The following is a 9265-nucleotide window of genomic DNA, read 5'->3' as shown; positions in this document are numbered from 1 at the left end:
TAGTGTCCCTAACAGGATAAGGCAGACTCTACCTTAGGCAATTCTAATATGGATGCATGAGGTTGGGCTCACTAATGCAGCTAGACTCGATAGGTTTTAGGTCCCCGAGCCTTCAGACTTGGAAACCAAGGGTCCTCAATCCCAAGGTTCTTTGTCGGTGGCTCGAGCGATTCCCCAAACACCGCTACGCACACATCGTGTCACGGCTACGTGTTTGAGTGAATCTATCAAAACCTCAATCTTCGACCAAAAGCTAAAGGCTATCAACCAATAGCTTTAAGCGGAAGATTGAGTGACCCATTGGAACATGCTACACACACATCGTGTCGTGATCACATGCCCAAGTGAGTCACCTAATCCTAATAGGGTGGAGTGGCGTGACAAGCCACTAAAAGAAAAATAAAGGGATAAAAGAAGTAAAGCGTATGCTCGTATGCTAGTGCTCGTTTGGAGGGGAAGGGTCAAGAACCAACGCGAGGCTCTAGGGTGACCCATACCTCCCAAATGCAATGCAAGCGCGAGATAACAAGTAAACATTCATCCAATCAACCAATCACACGTACGTGAGTGAGGGAATAGTTGGATACGCGCACGAGGCAAAAGGCCCTAAAAATGGAAAATGCAACCCTAATATCCAAATGCAATGCATAAAAAGGGTAGAAAAAGGAAACGAATGGCTAAGTCAAATGCTTGGACCCACTTAGGAAGTCCCCAGTGGAGTCGCCAACTGTCGCGCCCCACTTTTTGAATGATGTGTGAATGTGTGTGTTGTGATGGTGTGTGAGTGTGTGTGATATACATGTGAACGTGTGCGGAATGAAAAGTAAAAGGCCATGGGACTTAGAATGCGACGATTTGGCCAAGTGAAGTTCAAAAGGGTTTTGGTATCAAAAAATGGAGTCGCCACTTGGTATAGAGTTAGGGTGTACCAAGTCACCCAAAAATGATTTTTGTTTTTGAAAAAAAAAGTAAATAAACCCTTTTTGAGAACTTTTGGGTCTGCGTAACCAAAAGAGGGATCGGGGGTCACATTTGACGAAGGGGAAGGCAAGGATAAAAATCCAAGGCACCCCTTCGACCTAGCCAAGGCTAGTTGCGTGACTTAAACCAATTTTCCTAATTTTTCTACCCAATGTATGTTCGCACGTTGGATATGACTATATGAATGCAAAACGGAAAGGAAAATACAATCCTAAATTCTACGATGTCTCTCGTGAGGCTTTTGGTCCCAAACCACATGAATTGTGGCGGCCAACAAAGGAAAACCCCCATAGAGGTCGATTAATGCAAATGAGACTCAAATGTGCAAGTGTGGAAGTGTATGAAAGAAATTAAAAATCCAAGTGTTTGTGTGCAAGTGTATGAAAAGGTGCACGTGTGCAATTGTATGAAAATTCCAAGTGTTTGTGTGCAAGTGTATGAAAAGGTGCACGTGTGCAATTGTATGAAAATTCCAAGTGTTTGTGTGCAAGTGTATGAAATATAGTGATAAGTGCATATAGGTGTAATTAAATGCAATTTTGTGAAGTAGAAATCAAAATGAACAATAAGGAAAGGAAAATGTGAATTGAAAAGAATGAGTGAGTAATAAATGAGAATGAATGAACCTAAGGGAATGCATCAGGTCGGGTATGGGAATGACTCCTAACTTGTCGACTTCGATTTTCCCTTTGATTAGAAGGCAAAACTAGCGTGCTAAGGCCATCGAGTAGCCACACTCGCTCGTTTCCCTTATCAGAAGGGGACCCTCAAGCAAATGGACCCTACAACTATCATGATATGCAAAAATCCTAAAATGAAGGGAAAGGGGGTTCGAGGAGCATGCCAAGTGATAAAACTAAGAAAAATGCATGATATGTGGTGAACAAGCAAATGATATGCTAATGAGGGGAAATCCCTAAGGGTCTAGCGTTGGACTAGCCCATTCTATGAATTCCGACTAGCGTTGGACTAGCGGAAACGTACATTCATCCATTCCATTCATTCATGGCTATGAAAGCAAGTAGACGTGCCAAAATACTCGTAAACACATAGCACATAGCATTTAGCATGCTCGACTAGATGCAAGAGCCTAATAAAGCAATTAAACATGTAGCAACAAAAACAAGCAAGCAAGGGGAAGGGGAAGTGGACCAGATGCTCTCCGAGCCCTATCTATTACAAGACAAGAGGTGTACACATACCCCATAAAAGCATAAAGGGGAAGGGGAAATGGACCAAATGCTCTCCGAGCCCTATCTATTACAAGCCAAGAGGTGTACACATACCCCATAAAACTTAAATAAAAGTAAAAGCAAGTAAATGCATGCAAGGAGGTAAGGAAAGCGGAGTAGGCAGGCGTATTCACATAGCACGTAGGAGCACATAGGGTCAAATGAAGTGCAAGTGAGGGATAGAGTGTACCTCCCTTGGAATTGGGGCCCAATGAAGTGAAATCACTTATTTATCCTCCAAAATAAAAGAAATGGTCAAGGTACCAATTTATTTGGAAAAATTAAAGAAAATAGGCAAACACAAGCTCACTTGGTCATAATGCCCCCAAAGTCATGGCTTAAGTGCAATTGACAAAGCATGGTAATTAGTTGAAGCAAAACAAGCAATGAAATTGAAAAATTAAAATTTCCAAGGATCAAATTGCAAATATTAGCAAAGCACTCAAGCTTGATCAAACACTTTCAGGAACTTCAAAGGTCTAAGGGCAAAGACAAAAGCAAGTAATAGCTCAGATTGCAAACACTTTAGAACTTGAATGCAAACGATTGAAAAGCAAACGGGTCTTTGTAGCATTGCTGCAAAATCTCATGGACTAAATTGATTAATCTTTCCAATTTCTGGGTCATAGTGAGTCAAGGAGGAACTTAAGGGAGTTAAGAGGCAATTTTTGAAGAATTAGTACATGCATGCATACGAGGAAACTTAAGATTCTGCAACTAAACTAAAAAAACAAAACTGCTCCCTTTTGTCTCCAAAACTTCAGTAATTTCCAGCAGCAAATACATCCATTTCATCAAGCAAACCAATTCACCAAACCAGAAATTATTGATCCAAATGAAAAACATGAAATTTGTTTGTGGGATTGAGATGGCCAATTTGGTTTTAATCGACAACGAAAGGAGGGAAGGGAACTGCAACAAAACTTTTCTTTCGGCAACTACGGACCAAGTAAAACTGCTAGTTTCTTTCTGCTGCAAATAGTATGAGCATGAAAACATTTCATGACTTCCAATGACCATGCCAATTTATCAACTAATCTTACAAAAAACTAAATCCAACAGAAGACCATGCAATGACACAAGATCATCATGTTAAAACATCAGAAAATTTGGACAAATGATCATGCCAACATCGACATAGCATTCTGCCATTCCTGGCTACAACTAGCTACACTTGTGATGTTCATCAGATGCAAGCTTTCATTCAAACAGGGCCAGCTTTTCAAACAGCAAAAGCATGATATTGAGCAGTCAAAATCACAGCAGTTGAACATTCAAGCAAGCCAATCTTCTGTAAAACAAAAATCTGCAACCTTCCGGGTTTCATTATTCCATTGCCAAACATACAAGTTATGCAGATCAGTTTCTAAATTAGCAAACTGTGCAACCTATACCCTTTGCTGCTAAAATTCATCTCCGAACTTGCAAGAAAACACAGGCAAAACAGCAGCCATGGAAGCATCAAAAAGATGGCAAACACATACAACTCATGAAGCCGAAAGCCTTTGCAGTTTTCTGGTTTGTTCATGACCGGATTTTGAGCACAACCTTGATTAGATAGTTTTCAAACCAACACCGTAATTCCAAATTAAGCAACAAACTACCTAGTGATCACAATCCAGATGGCTAGAAAACTAGGGGAGATGTCACACAACATTCTGGAAAATGCATGCAAAATGGCTATTATGCGACAGCTTTAAAAGCGGTTAACGTAGTGCAGCAACAATCCTTAACTCGGGTTTGAGATGTTTATTAAGCTTTATGCAGCAAAAGTTCATTACAACAAAAAGTCCCCAAATTCTTGTTAAACTCCCTAGACCCATCATCAAATACAAAACCAAGCCTTGAAAAGAAAGAAACACTGAACAGGGGAAAACTTGCAAACGCAGATTCGTTCATTAGCTTCAAGTTTCTGGCTTTATTAGCTATTCATGGCTCCTAAGCTGAATCCATGGTTTTGTGTGTGCATTAGATGAACAAAAGGGTAACACCACAACACACTAACAGCAGAAACAACGACACCGAGCACAATCACAATCATAGTCATCAGGCATGGGTAATGACTGAAACTTAGAAGATGAAAAGAGTTATGCATGAAGCCCGAGTCTTGTGCAAACTGTGTTAAACTAGCTTTGAAAGGGATCCATTATACCTGAGAGCACTTAGGCTGCTGCACGGACAGGAGACCTCCAACGATCGAACGAACGAGAGGAAGAAATTTCCCTTGAGCAGACCTGGAGCGTTCGAGCTTCTTAGTTTGAGCCGCGATTTAGACACCTTCCTGGTATCATTTCCAGAAATATCTTTGAACAAAAATTCTTCCTCTTATGTTGTGGATATCCCAGATCGCCCAAACTGCTCCACTGCCTTAAACCCGTACTCTCAGCGACAAGTGCAACGGCGGTGGGAAGAAAACAGTACCAGCAACGGCGGCGTCACCACCTCAGCCAATGTTTGACGATGAAATTCTCGGTACTCCTTTGTTGCTCTCCTCTCAAGCTCTCGTTTTTTCCTCAGCTTTTACCTCTCTCAAGACCCTAGCCTTTTCCCACAGCCGACCGTCCCTCTTTCTCTTCAACCCCAGATTTTTTAGGCCCAAACCCCAGCTCTCACCTTTAGTTTTGCTTTCGCTGTTTCACTCTATCCTCTTTTGCTCACCGAAAAACCCTCTCGCGGCTGTGGTTTTCTCTTCCTTTTATATCCAGCTCTCAACCTCCTAAACCCTCATCTCAACGATGAGGATGAGGGGCTTGTTACCCCTGTGAAATCCAACCCTCCGATCGTCTCTTGTAAATGTCCTTTGCACGCTGCAAAAAATTGCAGCGTGCATGCCGCGATAAAATATTTTATTTTTTTTTTTCCGCAACTTGATAATTACAGAAATGATAAAATAAAATATAAATAATAATAATAACAAAATTACACAAACCAGGTAATAATAATAATAACAAAACAAAAATAATTTTAAACAAAAAACTAAACAACAAAGGCCATTTTTAATTTTTCAATTTTTTCATTTTTCATCATTTTCTTTTTCTCAAAATAACTTAATAAAAATAACTAAAGTGCCCAAAGATTGAATTTAAAAGAAATAAACATATTTTTGTGAACAAATTTTCCTTTTTTCTTTTTTCTCTTTTTTTCATTTTTCCAATCCAACTAAAGCCTATTTTTTGAATTTTTCTTCTTTTTCCTCTTTTTCTTTAATTTTCTCTTTTCTCCTTTTTTATGATTTTTCATTTTCATTTTTCTTTCAAGAAAGCATTGAATAAAAACAAAATGACTAAAACATATTTTTTATGTTTTCCTTTTCTTTTTTCTAAAAACTCTATGCTAATTTTAAGCTTAAAAGCTAAAACTAAAACTAAAACTAAAAGTAAACAAGAATAAATAGCAAATGAAATAGGTCAACTAAAAGGGCGAAAATGAATAAAACTAAAATATCATAACAATTAATAGTGCAAAACACACAATAACGAACTAAAATGCAAGCAATCTAAAATGAAAATCATGAAATAGATGCTACATAAAATTATTCAAAATTTGGTGTTTACAGATGAATGGTCTTCTTGAGGCATGTTTTCCTGTCTAGAAAGATGATCAGCAACTAAGTTCTCGGATCCTTTTTTATCTTTGATCTCCAAATCAAATTCCTATAATAATAAAATCCATCGAATTAGTCAAGATTTTGCATCTTTTTTATTTAGCAAATATTTGAGTGCTGCATGGTCGGTATAAATGATAACTTTAGATCCTACTAAGTACGATCTAAACTTATCCAATGCAAATATTACTGCTAGCAACTCCTTCTCTGTTGTTGCATAGTTAACTTGGGATTCATTTAACATTTTACTTACATAATAAATGACATGAAGTAGCTTATCATGTTTTTGCCCAAGAACAGCTCCAACTGCAAAATCACTTGCATCACACATTAATTCGAATGGCAAGCTCTAGTCCGGTGAAGCTATTATGGGTGCGGAGACAAGTTCCTTCTTTAACCTATTGAAAGCAAATAAGCACTCATTAGTAAAGTGAAAAGGAACATTTTTTGCAAGTAATTCACATAAAGGTTTAGCAATCTTGGAGAAATTCTTAATAAATCGCCAATAAAATCCCACCTGTCCAAGAAAGCTCCGAATGCCTTTTACATTGGTAGGTGGAGGCATTCTCTCAATAACCTCTATTTTAGTTTGATCAACCTCAATACCTTCTGAAGAAATTTTTTGGCCTAGAACAATACCCTCACAAACCATGAAGTGATATTTTTCCCAATTCAGTGCAAGGTTTGTTTCTTCACATCTCTGCAAAATTAGATCTAAATTGTTAAGACAATCATCATAAGTAGATCCAAATACAGAAAAATCATCCATAAAGATTTCCATAATTTTCTCATTAAAATCAAAGAAAATTACCATTATGCATCGTTAGAAGGTAGCCGATGCATTGCACAATCCAAAAGGCATCCTTCGAAATGCAAAAGTGCTGTAAGGACAAGTGAATGTGGTTTTCTCTTAATCTTCCGGTGCAATTACTATTTGATTGTATCCTGAAAAACCATCCAAGAAACAATAAAATTCATAACCGGCCAATATTTCTACCATTTGATCAAGAAAAGGTAGAGGGAAGTGATTCTTTCTAGTGGCTGCATTCAATTTTCTATAGTCAATACAGACTCGCCACCCAACCACAACTCTAGAGGGAATCATTTCATCTTTTTTACCATGTATTATGGTTATCCCCCCTTTCTTTGGCACTACATGAATAGGAGAAATCCAAACACTATCAAAAATTAAAAAAATTATACCTGCGTCCAGCCATTTAAGGATTTCTACTTTTACCACTTCTTTCATATTTGGATTTAACCTTCTTTGAGTCTCAACCACCGATTTAGAGTTTTCTTCCAACAAAATCCTGTGCATACAAATAGTTGGACTAATTCCTTTGATATCAGAAATCGTCCATCGTATAGCCTTTAAATGCTTCCTCATAATACGTAAGAGCTTATCTAGTTGTTCCTCATCTAGTGCTGCATTGACAATTACCGGCAATGTCTCTTTTTCTCCAAGAAACACATATTTGAGGTGTTTAGACAGTGGCTTAAACTCATGCTGTGAAGCTTGCTCACACAATGGTGGAGGTAGCCCTTTACTCAGTTCTAACTCCTCATATGCATTTCTCCTTTTATAAGGAACCTGTGCCTGCAAAAATTCAGTCATTTCTTCAACTTGCTCCTCTTGTAAACATACACCATTAAGACAAAGTTCAAGAGGATTATCATCAAGATTAACTTGACTCATCTCTAATGGCAATTCATCACATATGTCAACAGAATAAACATGGTCAGTAAAAGAGGGATACTTCTTCACTTTACTCAAATCAAAATTCACTTCCTCTTCACCTATTTGGAATTTGAACTTATCACATTTAACATCTACTATTATACCTGCGATGGCTAGAAATAGCCTACCAAGTATAATAGGTACATTTACATCTTCCTCAATGTCTAAAACAACAAAATCAACAGGAATAATGAATTTCTGCACTTTAATGAGCACATTCTCCAATATGCCCATTGGATGTCTAATAGATCTGTCAGCCAATTGGTAGAAAATGTTAGTACGCTTTAACTCTTTCAACTCCAATTGCCTAACCATAGTTAAAGGAATCAATGAAACACTTGCACCAAGTTCACAAAGTGCTTTAGAAAATTCTACATTACCAATAGTGCAAGGAACTGTGAAACTCCCTGGATCTTTCAACTTTGGTGGCAATTTATTTTGTATGATGGCACTACATTCTTCCGTTAATGCAATTGTCTCGTTATCTACTAACTTCCTTTTCTTAGTCATTATCTCCTTGAGAAACTTTGCGTATGAAGGAATCTGCAACATAGCATCAACAAAAGGTATATTAATATATAATTGTTTGAAAATGTTAACAAATTTCTCAAATTCTTTGTCATTTCTCGAAACCTTCAATCTTTGAGTGAATGGCACCGGTGGAGGAATTGATGTTGTATTTCCCATTTGTAGTTCATTTTCCTCCATCTTTTCTTTCCCTTTGATTTTCTGGCCGTCCTCTCCTAACTCATTCAACTGCTTGTTCTTTCTTCTTTCACATTTTCTCTCACATTTAACTACAGGCAGCTCACCTACTTCCTTATCACTACGGAGGGTTATAGCATTCACATGCTCCCTTGGGTTCACCTCAGTCTTGCTAGGTAAATCCCCTTGGTTGTGATTGTTAACTGCATTTGCAATTTGCCCTAATTGGACCTCAACATTTCTGTACATATTAGTGAGTTGGTCCATCCGTCCCTCAATTCTTTCAAACCGTTGAGTAGTGGCACTGGCTAACTTTTCAATTTTATCGTTTGATACATTTGCCAACTTTTCAATTGTCAATTTCCAAGCTGGTTTGGACTCCGGAAGTGGTTGCTTCGGTTGAAAATCCGGTGGATTAACTGGTCTTTATTGGTTCCCTTAATCCTTCCATCCAAAATTCGGGTGATTACGCCATCCTGGATTATAGGTATTGGAGTATGGATTATTCTGGGGTGGACAGTTATAATTGTTGAGATATTGAACCTGTTCGCTGCTAGAACACATAGAATCATCATGATCTCTGCCGCAAGTAGTATAACATGCAACAACTACTTCTTGATTAGAGTTAGAACCAACGTGCCTATTAAACATCTTAACCATATTATCCATTTTTGCACTTAACATATTCAAGGTATCTACTTCAAGCATATCTGCAGTTCTCCTTGTATTACCTCGTTCGTTTGCCCATTAGTAGTTGTTAGCAGTCATCTCTTCAATCAATTGTTGAGCTTCCTTAGCTGTCTTTCCCATTAATACTCCTCCCGCTGCCGCATCTACATGCGTCTTTGTTGGATAGGTGAGACCATTGTAAAATGTTTGGACTACTAGCCAATCTGGCAAACCATGATGAGGACATCTTCGTTGCAATTCCCGATAGCGCTCCCAAGCTTCATACAATGTCTCTCCTTCCTGTTGAGAAAAACGAGTTATATCCATTCTAAATTT

The 9265-nt window shown here is 38.1% G+C and overlaps 1 non-coding gene across 1 annotated transcript; it reads left to right on the top strand.

Moving 5' to 3' along the window:
• The first annotated feature begins 9158 nt into the window (after nucleotides 1–9158).
• Nucleotides 9159–9265, top strand: LOC113764317. The gene has a single exon (XR_003467588.1). It is a non-coding gene; the product is annotated as a small nucleolar RNA R71 (small nucleolar RNA).

This window comes from Coffea eugenioides, chromosome 2 (assembly GCF_003713205.1).
Source record: "Coffea eugenioides isolate CCC68of chromosome 2, Ceug_1.0, whole genome shotgun sequence".
In the NCBI taxonomy this organism is placed as follows: Eukaryota; Viridiplantae; Streptophyta; class Magnoliopsida; order Gentianales; family Rubiaceae; genus Coffea; species Coffea eugenioides.
The sequence above is the reverse complement of the archived record's forward strand: the minus strand, read 5'-3'. Positions and strand labels throughout refer to the sequence as shown.